Source organism: Equus przewalskii, chromosome 1 (genome assembly GCF_037783145.1).
Source record: "Equus przewalskii isolate Varuska chromosome 1, EquPr2, whole genome shotgun sequence".
In the NCBI taxonomy this organism is placed as follows: Eukaryota; Metazoa; Chordata; class Mammalia; order Perissodactyla; family Equidae; genus Equus; species Equus przewalskii.
In genome coordinates this window covers 92347689-92372886 of record NC_091831.1, presented here as the reverse complement: position 1 = coordinate 92372886, position 25198 = coordinate 92347689, and the positions used below count along the sequence as shown (strand labels likewise).

The window sequence follows — 25198 nt, the reverse complement described above, 5'->3', positions numbered from 1 at the left end:
TTGCCATACAGCCCCCTCTCCACACACACGCCCCTATCCCGTCTGCATTACAGACTGGGCCAGCATGTGATCAGGCTGCTGATGCTTCCCGCTGCCAGTGACATCAGCCGGCTGAGCCGTGCAATAGAGAGCGGCATCATCCCTCACAGAACGGGGGAGGAGCAGGAGGGGACGACAGGGAGGAGACTTGCCTCCCAGGGAAAAGACAGCACAACAGCTACTTGGAACAGTCCGGGTGCAGAGCCGGTAAGTCAGGGTTTCAAGGCAGCGCCCTCCGGTCTCCAGTAATGGTGGCCGAGCGGCCCTCAGGCACGACTGAAGTCCCTCTGCTGACAGCAAAGCCAAAGCAGCCGACTGCCTGCTGCTTGTGTAGCTCTGCCCTCCTGCCCCTCCCTTTCCCTCCCTCTGCTCTCCACCCCCAAACCCAAAAACACTCTAGTCCTGGACTTTCTCCAGCTGCTTGCTCAAGCCCTGGTTTTGCAGCCCAATGCAAAGCTTCACAATCCTGCTAACAAAAATCTCTGTGCTCCAAGTGGCCCCTGAGCAGCACCCTGACACAGCAGTGTTTACCACTGAGGAAGGGGATAAGCTTCAGAAAAACACTGTACACTTGGACCCTAGGGAATAACACCTGGTGCTCCAGGCTTTTCTGGAGCAGCTTATCACGAGAGAAGGGGCCAGCTTTGGCAGAGAGAGAGGAGTTACTGGGCTGCTCTAGGTATGGCCCACAAGCCACATGCCAGAGTACGATTTGCCCTGACCAAGACAATCCCTGTTCCCAGGTTCCCTCACCCCAAAAGGATGGGCATCAGTCATGAACAGATGTATAAGGTCCAGGTCCTCCCCTCTCTGGACCACCTGTACATGCCTATGCAACTGTGGGCAGAGACTGAGGGAACACTCCAAAAACAGTGTCTGACAGACCGAAACCAGAGACAATATTCTCAGACATAGTATTATGCCCCATCAGAATCCCCCCGCAGGAGCTCACAACACCCAGCTCTGTTAACAGTTTCTCCTGCCCTTCCAGGGGCTCCCAGAGCTGTACAGGGCAGCTGTGAGGGTCACGGATGTCTGTAGCTGCCTGGGCCCTCTCTCAGAGGTGCTGCCCAGGACCAAGGCCCTACTTTTGTGACCACTCACAGCTCCAGCAACAAAGGCCAGCTCTGCCAGAGCTTCTGGAATCCCTGCCATTTCCTCTTCACCAACATACTCTCCTCCATCAGTCCTTTTCCAACATGACCTCCAGTCATAAGGCTGCCTCAGAAAGGAGGGTAGAGCGAAGGTCTAGCCTCAGCAGGCAGGCTGCTCACACCCACACTAGGAAGCACTCCACCCTGCTTGTTCTCCTGTGTTACAAGAAGTAACCAACCACAGAAAGCAGGACCACCATGACAGGGTCTGAGGGGGGCGGGGGTAACACTGTTAGCCAGAGGAACAGCTGGCCAGAGCCTCCTGCAATACAGCCTTCCCTCCACAGGCACTCAGGCATAGCCTAGAGGGGAAAATGGCCAGTCTGTGGGAGGGACTCCTCCCCTTGGAAGGTTTTTTTTTAAAGCTTTGCTGCTGTGTCATCCATCCACGTTATTCCTGTCTGGCTGTAGATACTCTGCTTGCTCCCTGTCTGTGTCTGTCAAAGCCTTGCACAGGCCAAGCAAGAACTCACCCATGCTGGTGTTGCCCCCACCCAAGACCACACCCTCCTGCTTCTCTACGTCCACCCTTCCCCCAAACTAAGAATACTCTTTACAAATAGTTTGTATGTATTAACTACAAAAGCATTATGCTTCCTTTAAAAACATCCATATTTAAATACCCATTCTCCCCTAAACCAGCTATCTATATAGTCCCTTTCACCCCAATGTGAGGGCATCTATGCCTAAAAGCAACTGTTGCTCCCCTCCTCCTCTAAAATCAGGGCATCTGTGTATATGACTACCCCCATGCCCCAGGCAGAGACCATCGTCAACTATACTCTTGCTGCCCAAAGTATAGTGTGGCAGACCAGCAACATCAGCATCACCAGGAGCTTTTTATGAATATAGAATCTCAGGCCCCACCTGAGACCTAGGGACTGATCTACATTTTGTGTGTGTGTGTGTGTGTGTACGTCAGGAAGACTGTCGCTGAGCTAACACCTGTGCCAATCTTCTTCTATTTCATGTGGGATGCTGTCACAGCGTGGCTTGATGAGTAGTGCTAGGTCCTTCCAGAGATCCAAACCTGCTAACCCTGGGCCGCCAAAGTGGAGTGCGTGAACTTAATCACTACACAACTGGGCCGGCCCTGATCTACATTTTAACAAGATTCCAGTTGCTGTGTCTACACACAAAAGTTTGGGCAGTGCTGATCCATACGAGACGCCACACCTTCCTACCCAAAGGTGAAAGACCTCAGGCATGAGCAGCAGGTTTAAGGACATTTAGGGAGAAATGGCTACAAGCAACTAGGAGCTTGGAGATGGAAATACAGCACAATTCTACCTTTGCTCCCAGCATCCCCACTACAGACATCACCTTTCTCCTCATCCAGACATTCTCCATTCCAGTGTTTCTCCCAGATGAAGGCTTTCACTACCATGTAGGATTCCTTCCCTAGAGCCTAAAACCACTGGAGGCCATGCTTATTAAACCCTCCGTGTGGTAGGCTGGGAAAAAGCTTTAAAAGTCTGATAGATCTTGCTTTGCTCACCAGGTCTGCCACCGTGTGGTCTCAGTCAAGTTACTTAGCCTTTCTGAGCATCTTTTCATCCGTGAAGTAGCAACTGCAGCTATTTTTCAGGTGTTTTGTGAGGATTACATAAAGCATTTGGTACAGTGTCTGGCACAAAGTATTTTATTTTCAGTGGAGCGACCACATAATTTATCATCCAAACCAAGACACTTTAGAGAGAGCAAGGGAACAATCACACCAGGAGAGCAAGCTTACACAGACACTGTCCTGGGTGAACTGGCAGGCATGATCACCCTAGCTGCAGCCATTTGTGCTGAGAAACAGTGTATTTAAAGCGCCTCTTTTCTAATGGCTTCCTGATCCCATCTCTCTAAACTTAGCCACTCTGTTCTAGCTCTTCACTCTGCTCTGAAAGTAAGTTTGAGAAGTGAACTGTCAACACAGGCTAACACGCAGTGAGTTAAGAGATCTGAAAAGCAAAGGCTGATTTTACAGGCAAAAGCCCTCCTCTGCGTCTCAAACTCCCACCTGAGGCTGGACAGGAACGTGACCCTTTTTACTGGGAAGTATTCTTTATAATCCTTCTGCCAAGCACAAACTAGATGCTCCGAAGACACTGAAAGCTGGCAACCAACACAAGATGAAGTGATAAATTTCATTCTAAGGCAATCTACTTAGTCAGCTAAAATGCTTTCTCCTACAAGTTTCTTTTAATCAATACCTATACAAGGTTTCTGATTTAAGCTTAATTTGGTTCAAAATTTTAAAGTCATCTCCCATTGAAAATATCAGTTATCTTTTTTATAATTAACCTCCCAAATTTCTTAGCAACTGAGCAACTCAGGGAAATAAGTAAACTAACCCAAAATGTAGTTTGCCACAGTCTAAAACAGAGCACCCCCTGGCAGGCTCAAAATGCAGAGGTGAGCCAGAGACCCTGGCTCCAGGGCTCAGAGCAGTATAGCCTCAACTCTCATCTCTTCCATCCTCAGCATAAGAACCTGTCTGTCCTCTGACGACTGTTGTGCCAGCAAAACTTAGCACAAAACTGCTCAGGGTCCTCTGCAACTAGCATTCTTGAGCACCTGGCAAGTAGGGGAAGTAAAACAGGAACAGAGCCTTTAGGCCTCCACTTGTGAAACCATTAGGGCAAGCTCCATTGTACCAAGGCAGATGGCAACTTCAAGAACTCAGCTGAGGCCCCTGGGAGATCTGTGCTGGCTGAGCAGAACAGAGCAGAGATATCATTAGCTGATCCTGGGGAAAAAGAGATCTAGTTTTTAAATTTCATTTTATTGAGGTCATAATAGTTTATAATGTTGTGAAATTTCAGTTATACATTATTATTTGTCAGCCACCATACATGTGTGCCCCTTTACCCTTTATCCCCGCCTCCCAACCCCCTTCTCCCTGGTAACCGCTAATCTGTAAGAGATGTTGTTTTGAGGAGGTAATAGTGGAGAAGGAAGCAAGACGTGTTTGGGCTAGCCAGACCAGGAAGAACTGAGGCTGAAATATCAAAAACTGATGCTCAGACATGCAGTTAGGAATCTCTGTAAACTCTTCAACAGGAAATAATGTAGTAACAGGCCCAAGATGAACCAGAGTTAGAGCTAGGGAGGCCAGTGATGAGAGGGAGAGGGAGAGGAAGAGGATGAAGGCAGAGGACAGCCGGAAGATGAGGGAAGGGGGGCAGTTGGGGAGGAGGGAAATATGTTAAATGACAGAAGCAGACTACATAGTTGCATATATTCCATGATTATAACTGTGAAAATTATGTATGTCGATGGACTTGAGTAAAGGAACAAAGAAAACTATGAACAGCTAACGTGTGAGGGTAACAGGCTGCAAATGGATTTATTTTCCTTTTAGTTATTTGCACAAATATTATAACAATACAAAATCTGTCCTCTTTTTCCTCTTTAGACTTTAAACAGCACACTACTATAATTTGTACAGCAACCACGCTTTTACAAAATCTCGACTTCATTCCCAAATTTTCAGTCCCTGGGAACACCAGAGACAGGACGTTGAGTCATCTGTCCCCACTAGATTGTTTCAAATGACTGACTTTACAGTTGCTGAGGTTACTTAATGATTTATGGTTCTTAAAGTTTTAACAACCTCATAAAGCAGTATTTCTAAGAATGTATTTCTAAAAAGACTGTTTAAAAGACTATTTTCTCCCCCTAAATCAAGAAAATTAAAAATATTTTGCAAATCCATTTTGGCAGCTTGAAAGAACACACAGGCAAGAAGTCAGACATGTCAGGATCATTTCAACTGCTCTGTTTGCAGTGTGGCCCTTAACCTCTCACACCAGGGAGACTGCAAGTTTCTCCAGAAAGAGCAGGGCTTCTCAAACTTTACTAGGCACACAAATGACTTGGGAATCTTTCTAAAACACTGATTCTGATTCAGTGGGTTGAGGTTAGGCCCAAGAATTTGCATTTCTAACAAACTCCCAAATGATGCCAACGCTACTGGTCCACTACCACACTTTGAGCACAGTCACGTGCCACCTAACAAGGTTTCGGTCAATGATGGACTGCATAGATGACGGTGGTCCCCTAAGATTAGTACCACCAAGCCAAGACGTATAGCAGGCTATACCATCTAGGTTTGTGTAAGTGCACTCTATGATGTTCACACAATGACGATGTCACCTAACAATGCGTTTCTCAAAATGTATCCCTGTCACTAAGCAATGCATGACTCATCTAAAAGCTTAAAATGGTTTTTCTACCTCAGATTCTCTCCTCGAGGCAATTCACCCCATTCTTACTCAACACTGCTTTCTTCATGGTGTTCACTCTCCTAAACGAGTACCTTCAACGGTTCCCTACTGCCTCTCAGATCAAGGCCAACCTTGAGGCCCTGGCTTACTTATTAACTTTCTCTCACACAACTCACCAAACATTAAAGGCTGAGCTTGACTTAACCACAACTCCCCAAAGTTCGCGCTCTAGAGAACAATTTGTTAATCTCTGTGCTAATAAATGCAACAGTAGTTCAGAAAAAAGAGAATGCACGATGGCTACGATATTCAAGGATAGCCTCCTCATAATTTAGCTAAACATTAAATATCTCATTACAGATTTAGGTATCACAGGGAACATTAGGCTTACTTTGTACTTCCCAGCATAGAAATATGATCAATGGGGGCCGGCCCCGTGGCCAAGTGGTTAAGTTTGCATGTTGCACTTTGGTGGCCCAGGGTTTCACCAGTTTGGATCCTGGGTGTGGGCATGGCACCGCTCATCAAGCCATGCTGAGGTGGCATCCCACATGCTACAGCTAGAAGAAACCACAACTAAAAATACACAACTATGTACCGGGGGGCTTTGGGGAGAAAAAGGAAAAATAAAATCTTTAAAAAAAAAAAAAACAAAAAAAAACCAAAAAAGAAATACGATCAATGGCTTGACTGCTTTTAATATTCAAATTAATTCTGTAAATTATTTCAAAGTGATTTCTACAAATTTCTTAATATAAATATTAATATTTAGATTTTAAAACGTCATATGCCATGGTCACATACTGGAAGATTCAATATTGTTAGAAAGTTAAAACCCACCAAACTGATCTACACAGTCAATCCAACCCCAGCAACGTACTGCTTTCAAGCAATTCAGTGGGGAAAGACTTTTTAACAAATGGTGCTGAAACAACCAAATGTCCAAATGGGAAAAAAATAATGAACCTTGACCCCTTACCTCACACCATATACAAACATTAATTTGATATGGGTCAGAGAGACCTAAAAGTAAAAGTTACAACTATAAAGTTTCTCTAAGTAAACACAGACTATCTTTGTGACTTGGGGTGGGGGAGTGGATAGAAGCAAAAGTTCCTTATAGAAGACACAAAGCAATGATCATTAGAGAAAATTTTGATAAATTAGATTTAATCAGAATTTAAAACTTACCAAGACACCATTAAGAAAATAATCGGGCAAGCTACAAGATTGGAAAAAGTATCTGCAACTGTATCTGACAAATGGCTAGTATCTAGAGTATATAAGAAATCTTAACCACCCAAAAGTAAAAGAAAAAAATTTTTAAAAGAGCACGAAACTTTGAAAAAGGAATTCACAAAGATATATAACTGGCCAATAAGCACTTGAAAAAGTGCTCAACATCATTAGTCATTAAACAAATGCAGATTAAACCACGAGTTACCACTACACACCCACCAGATGGCTAAAATTAAAGACTGGTCCACATTTTGCCAACATTTGGTGTTTGCCATACATTATTGTATGATGGTACAATGACTTTTGAAAAAGGTCAGCCAATTTCTTATACAATTAAACATATACTATCCTATGACCCAGAAATTCTACTCCTAGGTATTTGACTAAAAGGAATGAAAGTGTATGTCTACAAAAAGACCTGTACATGAATGGTGAGAGTAGCTTTATTCACAACCACCAAAACCTGGGAACAGTCCAAGTGACCATCAAAGGGAGAATAAAATGTGGTATGTGCATATACTGGAATACTACTCAGCAATAAAAGGGAATAAACTATTGATACACGCAAAAAAGACATATGAATCTCAAAATAATTATATGGAATGAAAGAGGCCTCACGGAAGACTAACACATCTATATACATCATATATAAATGTGATTCTATTTATTCGAAGTTCTAGAACAGGAAAAGCTAATCTATGGTGAAAAGAAGTCAGGTGGTTGCCTCCAGGGGTAGCAGTGGGAGTTGACTGGGAAGGGCTATGGGGAACCTTCTGTAGTGATGGTAACAATGCTACATTTTGATGGGAGTTAGGGGTGTGCATTTGTCAGAATGCATCTAACCGTACACACAGGATTTGTGCATTTCACTGTGTATAAATTTCAACTCAAAAAACTGCAAACAAATATTGAACATTAATAATATGCATGTTTAACTATTTAGGGGTAAATTATATCCATGTCTGATAGTTACTTTGAAATGCATCATAAAAATAAGACGGATTGATAAATGGTTATGGGGATAAATAAAAGGATATGTGATAAAGCAAATATGACAAAATGCTGATTGTGGAATCTAGGTGCCGGGTATTATGGGTATTCACCTTACAATCCATTCAGCTTTTCTGTATGCTTGAAAATGTTCATAATAAAATGTTGGGGAAAAATGAAGTCAGACTTTTGCAGACAAAAAGCAAGTCTGAGTGAACTAATTCGTTGGACAATAAGAAGTGACTTCATTAAATTTTATGGTTGACATTTTCCATAAGCAGAGCAAGCTAAAATCTGTCGAACCAAGGTTTTGACAAAACAAAAAGCAAATGATAAGACTATTGTATTGGCAAAGCCATATTTTTAAATTAACAATATTTTAATTTTCTCCATCCTTTAAGTAAACTGAATTAAACAGGTCTCCAGAAGTGAAAGAATAACAGATATTTCAGGGTCACCTGAAATGCTATAAAGCATTCCTTTCAAAAAACTGAGAAATTCAGTGACTAGTGACTTAAGTAATAAATCTTCTCACAAATTATATGGTTTCCAGTTCCTTCTTCTGAACAAATACGAGTGAATGGAACTGTCAGCAAGTAAATGACTAAAAATAATGATAGATGACTGATTTTTTGCATAGAACTCAGAGTTCGAACAATTGAGTGACACGGCTCTAACAACTTCATTTCCCATCTAGTTATTTATGTGAACAAGTTTACTCAGAGCACAGATCTATAAAAACAAAAAGTACGAATATATTTGGTGTTCAAAATCCTGAGTCATTCCAGCAGTGAGTCATCCAAAATTACATGAGTTTTTAAAATGCCTCATTTATCTTATTAAGAAGCATTTCCAATAAACATTAAACAAAGAACAAAATTTTATCAAAATTTGTAACATTTAGATTGTCTTAATTGTCATAGCAATCAATGGCCACAGCAATCCAGAACACTTACAGCCATTTAGTCACAGGAAATAATTTAAAATGTCAATTTAGGTACTGGTTTTTGTTGTAGAGAAGTATAATGATGTGATCAACAAAAGACTTAGGTGTAAAATATTCCATTAGGATAAAATTCCGTGGGAGAAGTAGACAAGAAATACGAGTGAAGGAGAAAATGAATAATGAAAAGTTTCCCACTGTTAAAGAACTGGTTTACATAATTTTAAAATAGACGATAGGATCAAATTTCTCTACTATTTTGATTCCACTGAATACATTTTCACTTATGATGAAAATTTAGGTATCAAGTTAAATGTGCAAGGAGTACACTGTATTTTTAAAAATGTTTTTGTGTTAAAATATACATAAAATTTACCATTTTAATCATTTTTAAATATACACACACTTCAGGGCACTGAGTACATTTACAGTTTTGTGCACCTATCACCACTATCCATTGCCAGAACTTTCTCATTTCAAATTGGAACTCTGCAGCCATGAAACACTAACTCCTCACTGGCCTCTCCCCCAGTCTCTGATAACCACTTTCTGTCTCTTTGAGTTCAACTCTGCCAGGGACCTCACAGAACTGGAATCACACAATATTGTCCTTTGTGTCTGGTTTACTTCACTTAGCATAATGTCTTCAAGGTTCATCCATGTTGCAGCGTGATCAAAATTTCCTTCCATTTTAAGGCTGAATAATATTCCGTTGTATATATACACCACATTTTGTTTATCCACTGATCTGTCCATGGACATTTGGGTTATTTCCACCTTTTGGCTATTGTGAATAGTATTGCTGTGAACATCTGTGTACAACTATGTGTTCACGTCCTCGTGTTCAATTCTTTTCCGTATATACCCTAGGAGGGGAATTGCTGGATACTATGGTAATTCTGTGTTTAATTTCTTTAGGAATCATCATATTGTTTTCAACAGCGGCTGCACATTTGACATTCTGCAAATATACAAGTGTTTCAATTTCTCCACATCCTTGCCAACACTATTTTCTGTTTCCTGACAACAACCATCCTCCTAATGGGTTTGAACTGATCTCTCATTGTAGGGTACATCGTCTTTAAAAAATTAACAGGAGGAGCCAGCCCCATGGCCTAGAGGTTAAGTATGGTGCATTCCGCTTTGGCAGCCTGGGTTCGATTCCCAGGTGCAGACCTATACCATTCATCAGCAGCCATGCTGTGATGGCAAGCCACTTACAAAACAGAGGAAGACTGGCACCGATGTTAGCTCCAGGTGAATCTTCCTCAAGCAATAGGAATTGGCAACAGATTAGCTCAAGGTGAAGCCTCCTCAGCAAAAAATAATAGTAGTAATAATAATAATATGATGTATACAAACAAATGTTTCAAGATTGCTACTGCCTAGTTCATGAATTCCCAAGATCACGTTTCTAAAAATCTCCCCCACACCAGGTTTCTGTTGAACTATTTTCTGCCTATGTCATCCAAGTGGTCCTAAAGGCAAATGCCATCTTCTTGCAGGCTTCTGCCTCCCTGATCACAGTGATGGTCCACAGTGGGCATCCGACCCAATGAGAGGCAGAACAACCCATCCTTATGACTACAGAGACCAATCCAGGCATGGACACAACTCAAGCCAAGTTAACCGGGGAGCCCTTCTTTGAGGTTTTCCTAATTGGATACAGTGAAGGAAAAACAACTTCCTGATTTCATGACGTCAGAGGACATGACAACAGCCCCTTCCTCAGGTAAGAGGTAACTGTGCAAAAAAAGAAAATGAAAGCACACTGGGAGAGAGGCAGCAAAGAGGCAGGATCTAGACAAAATTGGAGGCCCTGGATTCAGCATCCTTACTTAGTTTTTCAGCAATTTCTTCCCATTCTGTGAGGTACATACCAAGAGCCTTCCAACACATCCCACGTTTTGGTAAAGTTAGTTCTAATTAGGTGTTTCATCATTTGCAAAATAAGAGTGTTCTGTGTAATTCAGGCCCTTCAGCAAGCACTGACCAAACAAGTAATTACTACAGGCAGGAGGAGAATCTTTGGTACAAAAGCCCCTAATACCCTGGCACCAGATGAGAGAGTCAGCCACCTTGTAAGATCTTCTTTACTCTTTTTTTTACTGAGGCAGAATGTCCTGAAGACTCCAGTCCAGAGTCTTGGAATGCAACCTGCTGTCCAGGTAGTGCCCCCAAATTGTATGTAAAAACAGTATAACCTAAACACAAGGAAATGTCACTTGACCTGATGCTACACGGCCCAAATGTTGGGTTGGCAGAAGTTCCTGAACATGACACCAAATTGGAGATCCCTTACAAAGGTGCCAAATCACAGTAGACCTAGAGAATATAAATGCTAGCTATTTAAAAAGGACTGGGTGCTTTCACACACTACAGCAAGAGTAAACTGGTACGTTTCTGGAGGGTAAAATCTGATATGTGAACTAAAAGCCTTAAAAGACACTTATTTGATGAATGAATTTTACTTTTAGAGATTTATCCTATGTCCAAATAGTCACAGATGTAGGCAAAAGTTTTACTTCAGGTACTTCTACTAGTGTTTAAAATAGATACCTATTTAAGCAAACTACCTCCAATAGTTTGATAGACACCTAGTTAAGCAAACTACCTCCAATAGTTTGTTAAAATAGACACCTGTTTAAGCAAACTACCTCCAGTAACTTTCTGCACCATGAAGCTTTTGGCCACCTAATGAAGCCTATGGCACCTTCTAAGAACAATGCTGTTAATATGTCAAATAGTGATCATAATTTTGAACTAATGGTGAACGTAAACAACATTTCAAGATATGTGCAATAACTATACAGAAATCAGATATGAAATGTCTGGCCATCCTATTGATGATGATGATTATTGCCAAAGTATTAGGTCTTGCTAATATTATTGTGATTTGTTGCCTACATTTACCATAGAAACAAATGCTACATTTTAGGTAAATATTGGCAAAAATAAAGATCTAAGTTTTTACCTGCCCAAGTTACTAGACTCCCTGAATTCTATCCACGGACCCGGGTTAAAAATCCCATAATACATCTATCTACACAATAAACTGCTATGTAACCTTGAAAAAGACACAAAATTAATGACACAGAAAGATAAAAGGAAGAGAAAGAGGCAAATTGCTCCATAGTGTGTTCCCAAAGCTTTCACTTTAATAAATATATGTTATAAAAATACTGGAGAGAGAGACTAAAATGTTAACAGTAGTTATCTCTGGGTAGTAGAATTACATATGACTTTTTTCCTTCTAATTTGTCTGTTTTCTCCAGAACTTTTTACAATGAACATGCTACTGTAACAAAAAAAATGCAAGTTATTAAACAGGGAAAGATAACTCAGATTTAATATCCCCTAAATAAACTTGAAAAAATCTGAAAACATTTTTACCAAGAAAAGTTCATATTAAAAGGCTTTGAACTTGACAATATGAGTTCAATGGCAATATAAAAATCAGGATTATAAATCGATTTGAACAGAATAAACCACAGAACATTAAAAATAGAAGGGACTTTGGAGTCGACTTAGTCCAAGCCCCTCACTTCACAGCAGAAATGCCCTCTCTCTAGTATCCAGAGGCCTTAACCTCTGCACAGTTCCCTCTCCCCCCATAAGTGTACTCATTTCTTCTTTCATCAAAAAGGTGTAAAACATCCACATTTAGAGAGCAGAATGCACACAATGAAGAGCGAGTAAGCCCACCTGTGATAAGACAAACTGAGCCTTAGCTTTCAGCAGCAAAGCCCTGACATTCCAGCAGATGGGGATGGTACCACGCAGACTGAGGCTTTTAGACATTAAACATCACACTCTTTACTTTATTAAGTGATAAAAACAGCAGAGTCTGTGTGGAAAAGCCTATGGCAGTCTCACAAGAGGCATTTCTCTTCATGGACTGGAGTCGCCAGGTTGGCTGCCCTCCCACGTTCCACTGCAGCTCTCCTACACTCGTACTCTCCTCCTCAGGCCCAAGTGTTGTTCTGTCCCCGTCTCTACAGGTGACCTCACCTGGAGTTAGGCTGAGAAAGGAAAAGAGCATCAGGTCGGCAGAGGTGGACACAGTGAGGGACAGGCACAGAGATGCTGGCAGGTTGCAGCTTGTGCTTGCTCTCGTCCACTCCACATCTACTCCTTCTGCCAGATAACAGGATTTGAAGACAAGAGCAAGCCTAGGTCCACTGCCAGATGCAGGGTCAACAGCATTCTACACGTTCTCCACCAGCTCCCCTCCAGGCCTGACTAGAGCAGCGACATGTGGTGGGCTTTCTCGAGTGCCCTGTAAGCCCAACCGTCCACCTAGGCCAACACTTCAGGAGAGCTGGTTACTGACACTTCCCTAATCTTTTAACCCTCCTCCCTTCCTAAATTGTGTAATGTGTAAGTCCTATAACAAATCCTTAGTCCATAGTAATCACCGTGGTTCTGCTTCTCAGTCAAATCCTGAGTGAGACAGAGTCTCATAAGGGGACACTGTATTGCACAATGGAAGTCATCCCACTTCATCCCCACAGTAAATATGATAGCTGAGAATTTCTCTCAGAGAGCCGAGGACATGAGCAAGCCTGGACTGGCCGCCAGGCTGAAGAGCCCTAACGTGAATAAAAGAGGACTCATGCCACTCACTGGCCCGCCAGTCTATCGCGTATTCCTCCAGAACTGTCACGCCCAATTCAGAACATACCAGCCACACAAAGCCACTGGGCACCTAAAAAGGAGTTGTTACAACTGGGGAAATGCATTTTAAATTTTAATTAAAATTTAAATTAAAAAACTGGTAACTTGACTCTATTATTGGAAAACACTTAAGTATGGTTCAGAACAACCTGAGTATGTGAATCTACGTTTTCAACTTTAAATTTTATGAAACAAATACGTATCAACTATTTCTGATGAAAATTTATAATTACATTGAGATGGGCAGTGAGTATATAATATACTGCATATCACTGAAATAAACTACATATAATTTCACAATACATATATCAAATCATTATATTATACACCTAAAACTAATACAATGTTACATGTCAATTACATCTCAATAAAAATTTAAAAAATATATATATATACACACACTGCATTTTGAAGACTTAGTAGGAAAAAAGCTAATAAAATACCTCATTAATAATTAATATAGGGGCCGGCCCCCTGGCTGAGTGGTTAAGTTCGCGTGCTCCGCTTCGGCAGCCCAGGGTTTCACCGGTTCAGATCCTGGGCGCAGACATGGCACCATTCATTAGGCCATGCTGAGGCGGCATCCCACATGGCACAACTAGAAGGACCCAGAACTAAAATATACAACTATGTATTTGGGGGATTTGGGGAGAAAAAGCAGGAAAAAAAGAAGACTGGCAACAGTTGTTAGCTCAGGTGCCAATCTTTAAAAAAATAATAATAATTTATATAAACCACATGTTGAAATAATATTTTGGAATAAAATATATTATTAAAAACACCAACCAGCTAACCACATGGAGAAGGCATTACATCCACTTTACAAGTATTGACACCAAGGCTTAAAGGAGGTAAAGCAACGTGACCAAGGTGACACAGCTAGCATTCACTGCAGACTTAAACTTTAAAAAAAAAAAAAAAGGTAAAATCTCAAGGTAGTACACAAATATAAAGTAAAAAGTAAAAACTCACTTTCACATTCCTGCAACACTTCTCATCCTCAAGCCTAGGCTCCCGTGAATTAACAGTTTAAGATATACCCCTTTTATACCATTTTCTATGCATTTGCAAACACCTTTACCAACACTGGTACTTGGTTTAAAAAAAAAATTATTTACTTAATAAATGAGATTCTTATGTGTCCGGCACTAGCTAGGCAACAGGAATATGCTAAGTGAGGAAAAACAGCTACGGCTCTTGCTTTTATGGATTTACAAGTCTAGTGGCAGAGACAATCTAAATAATCATACAAGTGACAAACCACAACGTGGGTGAAGTGCTAGGAAGGAAAGAGGCATGATGTATAAAAGTATATAAGGGGCTTCTTGGCCTAATGGGGGAATGCTGGTTAAGATTTTCTTGAGTAAGTATGCTTTTCAAATATCTTGTTAATTTACAAAACCTTTGATTATAGGTTTAGTTGGAGGATTTTTTTCCAAATACAAGAAATAACAAGAGCCAGTAGGTATCAATTTTCGGTTCATATCCTTTGCCCTCTTTTCTTTGAGGATGAGTTCTTAACCCATGGTCTTTCCTTGACATTAATAAGCTGGTATTAACCTCTACAAGGTTAAAAAAAAAAAAATGGAATACTCTAAAAATAATTTGACTACATTTTTCTAAGCACTTGATAAGATTTAAAGCACTTTAAACTATGGCACTGTTCATAGAGGTGTCTAGTTTTAAGTATTATTTTCTTTTTTTAAAAAAGGCACATTAAACAAATTGGATCTCCCCCTCTATGGGTTTTGGTCAGAACAAGAAGTTACTTGAGTTACCTTTTGTCTAGGACGGACACACTGCTGGTAAAACCCAAAACTCAACTGACATGCATAAGAATGAACAGCACCACTTACAAGTTACTTTGTACTTTTATGTTCACTGGGAAAGAATCTAAGGACAGAGGTTCCAGCTGGTTTCACAGCTCTTCTAAATCTGGATTCACATCTGCACACACACCTTTACACACAGATACAGAGCTACACAGGCGTGAACTGAAGATGGTTACTATTTCTAGCCATCACTAACATTTCAAAAAGTTAAAGCTGCCAGTAAGGAATGTTCGCCAGCCTAAGCCCATTTTAAAGCATTTTTCCCCAGGGGATTTTAGTCATTAGGAACTAGCTAACAGTGAATTAAAAAGCTACATATCTTCGTTCAACTTTTCAACAAAAGGAGGAATCACAATTGTCTTTAAGGTAGTTAGATTTTCCAAGTGCCCAGAGGAGTTTCCATCTCAATAGAAAAAAAGGTCTGCAGTTTTCAACAAGGGAAAAGGGAAAAGACTAACAGTGTAAAAAACCAAAAAACCCCAAGTTGTTCCAATTTAAAAAGAAATGGGAGAAAGGGGGCAGGGCGGGTGGGGGGGCCGTGAGGCAGGCCCATGGCATAGTGGCTAAGTTTGTGCACTCCACTTGAGTGCCCCCTGGTTCGCGGGCTCAGACCTACACACCACTCATCAAGCCATGCAGTGGCAGGCATCCCCCATATAAACTAGGGGAAGAAGGGCACAGACGTTAGCTCAGGGTGAATCTTCCTCACCAAAAAATAAAGAAAGAAAGAAAACAAATGGGAATTAGAGTAATAATTCTGCTTACCAAGCCAGAAAAACTAAAAGTATAATATTCAATGATAAGGAATCATTTTGATAATGTTCTTCTCTACATAACATGAGAGAGATAAGCTCTCTCAAACTGCTGGAGGGACCATAAAAGGACAGCGTTTCCAAAAATCATCAGAACTTAAAAATATTAAAACTGTTCAATCTATTAATCCTATTGCTAAGAACCTCTCGTAAGTAAATACTCGTAAATGAGGAGAAATATCTACCCATAAAGATGTTTGTCACAAAGCTATTAATGGTGAAAAACTAGAAATAACTATTTCTCTCATAATGGAGTGAGAACTTTGCCATTAAAATTCCTATCTCAGCATATGATAAAGAATGCTTAAGTGGTTGGAGAGAGAGAATAACTACAGAAAGTATGATTATAACTGGACAAAGAGATCCAGGAATATGTAGAAAGAGACTTAGCCATCCAAAGAACTCAAGGAGACTGTAGGTAGTAGGATGTATAAATTTGTACTAAATTTTTCAAACTGTCTACAGCAAACGTAAATTACAAAAAAGTACTCAGAGAATGGTTTTAAGAATTTAAAATCTGGGTATGGTTCTCTGACAAAGGAACTCACACAATTTATTTGAAAACACAGTATATTTAAATACGAATGAACGGTCTTCTTTTAAGAAACTAGTAAAATTTCTGGGATGCTATTTCGTCACTATTAAGAGTCTCTATGTTTCTATCCAGCACACATGTTGGCAGTAGGCTAGTACTTCTAGGATTCTATTATGAGAATGAGGTATGGTCAAGACTTTCTCACAGGGAAGTTCACTGCCACATTAAAAGTTACTGAAAGCAGTATGCACAACTCCAAATAAGAAAGGAAATATCAAGTGAGAATTCTCTTCCTCCTCAAATTCCCCAGCCCAGAGGTGCCTTGTGAAGATTCTTTCACGCATCCAAGTATGTAAACGCACAGCTTGCTAAAAGACGTACACAAACAGTCAAATACACTATTTCACATCTTTTCCCAAATAATGTATTTTGGAGATTTTTCGATATGTGTACAGAGAAATCGACTTCATTCTTTTGTGGTAGCATGGCAGTCCATTCTGTGAATATATCTAACCAGTCCTCTGTTGACGGACATTGAGGGTGTTCCTAGTGGTTGCTATTTCCTCTTCTTCAAATAATAAGGCAATAAATATCCCACGACTTTTATTTTGACTTTCTCAGGCAAACATACTTGATAAGTGAAGATACCTCATGATCCAGTATATTTAAAATTGATAGATGTTGGCACCAGCCCCATGGCCGAGTGGTTAAGTTGAGGTGCTCTGCTTCGTGGCCCAGGGTTTCACTGGTTCGGATCCTGGGTGCAGACATGGCACTGCTCATCAGGCCTCGCTGAGGCAGCATTCCACATGCCACAACTAGAAGGACCCACAACTAAAAATATATACAACTATGTACCAGGGGGCTTTGGGGAGAAAAAAGAAAAAAATAAAATCTTAAAAAAAAAAAAATTGATAGCTGTTGGCCAAAATTGCCCCAAGAGTCATACCAGTTTTAATTCCCAACTATATGAGGAGTCTTTCTCCACACCCTTGCCAAACTTTACTTTTTATGAATGTGATAGGTAAAAAATAGAATCACATGTTTTAAATTTGTGATAAGATTCTGAGGCTGAATGACAGGGCTCAACCCTATGTCCCTAACTTACTTTCCTAAGGTTCAGCATTCTTTCATTTGTCAATCAGACCCTTTTACCCCTAACATGGCCCACCTGAGAAAATGGATCCACCTAAGTTTGCTGGAGAGAATTTGTTTCTACTCTCCCTCATCCTCCACAATCAGCCAGTCCTGTTAAATCTACTTCTGAAATTTACACTAAGTCTATCCACTTACGGTCTCCATTATTAGCCTACTAGTCCAAGCCAACACACACTTCTCACCTGGACTGTTGCAATGGCTGTCCTGTTACCTGTGCTCTAACACTTAACACCCCCCACCTCCTGAAAAGCCCTGCCACCCCTTAAATATACTAACTTCAGGCCCAGCCAGTCACCCGGAGGCCTTCCTGTTTGCTCTGCTTATAACAATCTTACCCAGGTATCAAACCAGGTTCTCTACACGGCTGACTCCTTAACATCCAGATCTTCAGCTTAAATATCACTTCCTTAGAGAGAAGCCTTCCCTCAACAGTATGTGGGGAAACAATTTACGTAACCACTAATCCCCTAGCCTGGTCATTCCCCATCATGTCCTCTTGTTTAGTTTCTTTCATATTGCTTAGCATAATTTGAAATTACATTATTTGTTCCTAACTCCCCACCATACTTCCGTGGTTTCACACACACAGTCCATAGCTCTTCTATAGGAGCACATCTGTTCACATCTGTATTCACAGCACCTAGAAGAGTTTATCATATGTTGACTAAAAGAACTCTTCATATGTGTTTTGACCATTTTTACGGGATTGTTAGTGTCATTAATTTGTAAGAATACCCTTTAATTTAAGAAAGGTAACCCTCTTATGTATTGTAAATATTTTTTCTCCTTGGTCACATATTCACCCATTAAAAGCATGCAATTCAATGTTTTTTAGTATTTCCACAGAGTTGTGCAATCATTATCACAATCAATTTTAGATCATTCCACCAGCCGAAAAAGAAACCTGTACCCTACAGCAGACACTCCCATTTCCCTCCAATCTCTCCTAGCACTAGGAAACCCTTTAAATCTACTTCTTGTATCTATAGATTTGACTATTCTGGGCATTTCATATAAACAGAATGATGTAATATGTGGCCTTTTTTAAATTAGCTTTTTCTACTTTAGCATGTTGTTTTCAAGGTGCATCCGTGTTTTAGCATGAATCAGGTCTTCACTCCTTTTTATTGCCAGGTAATATTCCATTATACAGATGTACGACATTTTGTTTACCCATCCACCAGGTGACAGACATCTGAATTGTTTCCACATTTGGAATATTATGAATAATGCTGTTATAAACATTCATGTACAAGTTTTTGTGTGGATGCATTTTCATTTCTCTTAGGTATACACTAGAAGTGAATTTCTGGGTCATATGGTAACTCTGTTTTATCTTTTGAGCCAAATTCTTTTCCAAAGTGACTGTAATATTTTACATTAACAATGTATGAGGATTCTAAGCTCTTCCACATCCTGATCAACAACTGTTAGTGCCTGTTTTTTTCCTTATAGCCCTCCTACTGGGTGTGAAGAGCCTCAGCTGTTCAAAGGCTGGACAATCTGTACAAAAAAGGATAACTGCAAAGGGTTGAGACGCATCAAACACATTAAATCCACGCATTCACAATGATGCTGAAAAACAATCCCTGCTTGGCTTTGGAGAATGCTGGAGAATCAGCTCAATATCATGAAAGAAAGTAGAAGAAAAATAGTCAACCATTTATCTGCCTTTTCCAAGTGTTCTATTCTTCAGGTCAAGCAAACAGTTGAAGAAATTAAATTTGGTTTTGTAAAAGTCTATCAGCTAAGAAGGCATGAGAATTGGAAAGCTGCTGTTAGGCAACCCCTGACAAATTAACGCCTCTAGGTAGTAATCATCACTGGCTGCTAAGATCCCTTCACCGAAGTTCCCACTATCACAAGTATTCTTTCCATCCTGAAGGCAGGCTGGAGGCAACTTATACAGTGTCTGCAGACAAGCTTTCAGGCAATCTCAAATACAAAGGCCGTTTAAAAATACAAATTACCATCAATGTTACCAAATATTTTCAGAAAACCAAGAGATACACTGAGGCAGCAACCTTAACATAAAAACTATACCTGAGGAAATAAAGATAATAAAGACAAAAACAAGATTTTAAAATAAATATACCTACAAAGATGCTAGAAAATCCAGTGGAGATCTTAAAAATTAAAATTTGAATATGTAAGTAAAGTCAATAAATGGTCTGACTGGTAGGACAGACTGAGCTAAAAAACTTAATAGTGAGGTGGAAAGACAAAATAGCCTCCCCAAATTATATTAAGCAGGAGGGCAAAAAAAGGTTGAAAAATAAAAGAAAATTAGACAAACTACTCACTACCACTGGACACTCCCTAAGCTCTTACGTGTACTGTCCCACTTCTCTTAACAGCAACTGTTCACAGTAGGTGCTGTTACTAAAGGAGAATTAAAATAAAGGTTAAATCAAAACTTAAAACCATTCAAGTTTCATTTCCAGTAAAGGCTGACAAGATTATTCAGACTAACCTCCTACCTGAAAATAAATGCTAAATTAATAAAAAAGAGAGACATCACCTTAAAAGTATGTAAGATCTTAGAAGACAGTAGAGAACTACCAGTCGAATTCCAAAAGGCATGAACTCAGAAGAGGAAGTAAAACAGCAGAGCACCAAAGTCACTGCCCCTGTGAAGGTGTCTGCCCAGTGAGCAAAGCTGGGTTTTGGCTCTAAGGGCTGAAGAGGTGAAGGGAGAGAAGTCAAGACTCAAAGCACGCCAAGCAGGGAGGCTGACAAGACACCCTATCCACTAAGCTAAGACCCCCAGCATACCTCAGTGTAAAAATGAACCAGAACGAAACCAGGGCCCAAAACCTCTTGCCAAGATACCATAAATTAAAAACTCAAAAGTAGAGTTTAACATCAAATGAGACACAGGTCAGGAGAAGAGGTCAACTAGGACCAAATATCCAAAATGAAGTGGAGGACAAACAATAGAAAATATCAAAGAGAAGATGAGAGACAAAGGACAGAATGAGAAAGTACAATAAATGTTTAATTAGAGTCACAGAAGAAAAGAAAAATGAAGCAGAGGAAATATATGAAGAGATAACGGTTGTAAATGAGCACTGAAAGATACCAATCCACACAAATAAGAAACTCAAGAACTCCTAAGCAAGAAAAGAAAAAAGATATCGCATGTAGACTAAGCAAAACAGCAGAAAAGACAGACAGGGAAAACTAAAACAAGCAGAACAAGAAACAGACAAATAAGAAATTTCAATACAAGAGCAACTCATTGTCAACAAAACCGTGAAAGCTGAACATAATCGATATACACAGAATGGAATGATAAATGCCAACCAAGATTCTATAACCAGCAAATATATCCTAAGAAATGAAGGTGAAATAAAGACATTTTCAGGGAAAATAAAGAAACTCATTGCCAGTAAACTCACCCTAAAGAGAAAACTAAAGATGTTCCGCATGCAGAACAGTGAACCCACAGGGCAGCATAGAAATTCAGAAAAAAAACAATGAAGAGAGTATACATGTGAGCAAAACTAAGTAAATCAATAATTATATAAAATAATTCCTTCTGGGATTTAAAAATATATATACAGTTAAAATTTAGAGTCACAACAGGACAAAGGCTGTGGGGACAGGATAGCAAGTGATGAAAGCACTAACTTGTCAGATACCAACAAGTCAAAGATACACGTTGTAATCCGTAGGGTGGCCACAAAAAAGGTAAAAAAACCAAAAAGCAAAAAAACGTTTAATCAAAGCACAGAAGGGGAAAGTTTAAAGAAAGAATGCTTGTAAAAGAAGGCCACAGAGAACATGAAGGACAAAGATAAGACCCAGTAAAGAGTATATATTCAGGCATAAGCATATTAATAGTTCAACTAGGTGTTTAAAAAAAAATACTCCCAAAAATCTGCAATTAAGTTACATACTGGCAGAATGCATTGAAAACCAAAATCTCAACTATATGCTGCTTACCAGAGTCATGTCTTAAAAATATAAGGTCACTGACAGGTTGAGAAGTGTGAGAGAAGACATGCCACACCAAAACTAGTGAGAGAAAGCTGGTGGAATTAAAGCACCAAACAAACAAACTTCAAGGCAAAAGCTGAGACATAAAAGAAAAAAACCCCCACAAACCTAAAAGGAAAAGAAGATAGTCCAGAATACAACAAAAGCTAGAGCTTTTAACACATTTTTCTTGGTAACTGATAGAACAAGCAGACCAAAAATACAATCACGTGCCACATAATGATGTTTCAGTCAACAACGGGCCACGTATACAATGGTGGCGCCATAAAGTGAGTACCATCTAGCCTAGGTGTGTAGTAGGCTATCCGGGTTTGTGTAAGTGCACTCTATGATGTTCACACAATGATTAAATCTCCTATCAATGCATTTCTCAGAATGCAGCCCCATCATGAAGTGACGCATGACTGTAATAACAATACAGAAGATCTGAAACGTAAAATTAGCAAACTTGACCTGACATAAACAGAACACTGGATCCAACCAATACACTTTCTCTACAAGTGTACGCAGAACATTTACCAAAGTAGGGCATGTACTGGACCACAACAAAACTCAACAAATTTCAAAGAGTGAAACCATACGGAAGGTGTTCTACAATCACAGTGAAATTAAGAAAAAACTCCATGACAAAAAGACAACAAAAAGTCCAAATATTTTGAAGTTAAACTACACACTTCTTCAGGTGTTAACAAGACATCCAGAGGCAACTAGAAAATATTCTCAACTGAATAATTAAAAAGATATCACAAGTCATAGAATGCACTTAAACCTAAGTTTAGAAGGAAATTTACAGCCTTTCATGCACATATTGGAAAGATTAAAAACCAATGATCAGGGTGATGTCAGCAAAACGGCACCGTAAGGACCTCTGAAAATTTTTTCCCCCATAAATGCAGTGAGAACACTGCAAAAATTGTCAGAATGAACTTTTTCAGAACTCTGGAAATTAAAGCCTTGAAGTAATTAAGGAACACTTACTTAAAACTCAAAGACAAAACACCTGAATCTTATTAAAAACAGCATGCTTTGTGGCCTTTTAACTTGCTTTATTTCCATTTCCTCCTCCCTAGCTCTGCAGTAACCCTGCAAACCAACAGGCCACAATCAGTGAAAATCAGCAGCCCAGCGCTACTGGAAGAGGCAGAACAAGGCTGGAGCTCAAGTCCCACCCCCCAAGGCTGTCCTTACTTAAGGTTCTGGTGGTTCCCTGGAAGTTCTCATTTTTCAAGGCTGTCTTTGACTCGCCTTGGAGCTCATGCAGTATGCAAGACCTTTATCCAGGGGAAGTTTGTTAAACGATCAAGGCCAACTGTTAAACACCTGGCACCTTGAGCAGTAAATCAGTTTAGGCAAACAAGAGACTACCAAAAAAGCTGAAAAGGAAAAGCTGGGGAGTGAGACAGCCACAAAGGGCTTGAAAAGTCTCAACATATTCCTGGGAATCCAGCAGGCCACATGCACACTCAGAAGAGACCTGAGAAGGCCTAAGCTCTCATGCTGTTACCCTGAGGCTCCACATGAGGAGGGAAGCGACAGGCACTGCAGAGCTGTAAGCTGCTGGCTCGACTGTGGAAGGCATGCTGGGCCCACTGACAAAGACTGAGAGACTTACTGGTCCCAGGCACATAAGGAAATCTCTGTCCAATCATTAGCTGACCACTAAGATAATCAAGTGGAGAGTTCAGTCGACAGAAATTAAAAAAAAAATTCAAACTTTACAGAATTAGTCGAGAGAAGTCACTAAACAACAACAAACAGAAAGAACAAGAAACCCTAGGGAAGAAGGATAATCTGATTTGCAGACTCATATTAAATTACTTAAAGTGTCCATTTTTGGGGGGGGGGTGCGGGGAGCCCAGTGGTGTAGCAGTAAAGTTTGCATGCTCCACTTTGGCAGCCCAGAGTTTGCAGGTTCAGCTCCTGGGTGCAGACCTACACACTGTTCATCAGGCCATGCTGTGGTGGCATCTCACATACAAAATAGAGGAAGATGGGCACATATGTTAGCTCAGGGCCAATCTTCCTCACCAAAAAATAAACTGTCCACCTTTCAGCAAAATATTTATAAAACACACAAAGAAACAAGAAAATATGGCCCATTCACAGGAGGGAAAAAAGCAATCAAAAGAAATTACCTGACAAAGACTAGACATTCCAAGTACTAGACAAAGACTTCAACCAGCTATTTTAAATACGTTTGAAGAGCTAAATGAAACCATGTCTAAGAGACTAAAGAAAAGTTTGAGAACAATTGTCTCACCAAAGAGAATAATCAATAAAGACATAAAAATTATAAAAAAAGAACCAATTAGAAAATCTGGAGCTGAAAAGTACAATAACTAAAATGAAAAATTCACTACAAGGTCTCAGGATTTAAAAAGGCAGAAGAAAGAATGAGTGAATCCAGAGATTGGATAATCTCAATGGACTTGTCTGAGGAAGAGAAAGAAAAAAGAAAGAAGAAAAATTAAGAGAGTCTCAAATACCTCTGGGATACAATCAAGGGTACCAATATACACATGTTAGAAGTCTCAGAAGGACAGGACAGAGCAAAAAGGGAAGGAAGAATATATGAAGGAAAAAATGACAAAAAACTTCCCAAATTTGATGAAAAACATCAATCCACATACCCAAGAAACTCAATGAAGTCTAAGTAGGATAAACTCAAAGAGAGACACACTTAAACACATCATAATCAAATTGTTGAAAGCCAGACACGATGAGAATCTTAAAATGTGCAACAGAAAAGCAACTCATCACATATCATGAACAAGGGAGCTCAATGAGATTAACAGCTGATTTCTCATCAGAAACCACGGAGGTCAGAAGGTAGTAAGATGACACAGCTACAGTGTTTGAGGCAGCGGTGGGGGGGGGGGGGGGGGGGGTTGGAACCTCAAGAATTCTATGGCCAGTAAAACAATCCTTCAAAACTGAAGAAATTAAGACACTGCCAAATAAACAAAAACTGAGAGAGTCTGTCACTAGCAGACCTGCCCCACATAAATACTAACAGTAGTCTTTCAAAGCTAAAATGAAAAGACACTAGTTAGTGTAATGCACAAATAACAAAGACACCAGAAAAGGTAACTACACAGGGAAAAATACAAAAGACAGTAAAAATGTACCTTTATTTATAATGCTTTCTATCTTATTAAAAGATATCCGAATAAAACAATAATTATAAACCTGTGTTGATGGCCAACAATGTATAAAGATGTAATTTGCATGATATTAACAGCACAAATGAGGGAAGGAATGCAGGAATACTAGAGCAATGTTTTTGTATGCTATTGAAATTAAATTGGTGTTAATCTGAACTAAATAGTTGTAAATTAAGATGCTAGTTATAATCTCTAGAGCAGCCATTAAAAAAATAACTTTAAAAAATATGGTAAAAGAAACAACAAGGAAATTGCAATGTTGCACTAGAAAATACCTACTTAACACAAAAGGCACTTAATGAGAAACAGAAAGAAAAAATGACATAAGACATATGAAAAACAAATAGCAAAATGGCAGATGTATATTCTATCTTACCAGTAACTACATTAAACATAAATAGACTAAACTCGCCAATTAAAAAGGCAGAGATTGGCA

General features: G+C 39.8%; 1 protein-coding gene and 1 long non-coding RNA gene across 29 annotated transcripts in view; one reads left to right on the top strand and one right to left on the bottom strand.

The window, feature by feature from the left end:
* CPEB1 (cytoplasmic polyadenylation element binding protein 1) overlaps positions 1 to 25198 on the bottom strand; it is a 94339-nt gene that overhangs the window by 25563 nt on the left and 43578 nt on the right. The window contains exon 1 of one of the 28 annotated variants that reach the window (XM_070570487.1): positions 192 to 1258. The exons of 26 other annotated variants lie outside the window; for them this stretch is intronic. The gene's annotated coding sequence lies outside the window, so the exon portion shown is untranslated. Of the gene's footprint in view, positions 1 to 191; positions 1259 to 25198 lie in introns of those variants that run through there. One more of the 28 variants, XM_008512679.2, reaches the window with a different exon arrangement.
* LOC139075286 (uncharacterized) overlaps positions 88 to 25198 on the top strand; it is a 55755-nt gene continuing 30644 nt past the window's right edge. The window contains exons 1-2 of the long non-coding RNA XR_011525520.1: positions 88 to 246; positions 10088 to 10314. This is a non-coding gene — a long non-coding RNA (uncharacterized lncRNA). The remainder of the gene's footprint in view (positions 247 to 10087; positions 10315 to 25198) is intronic.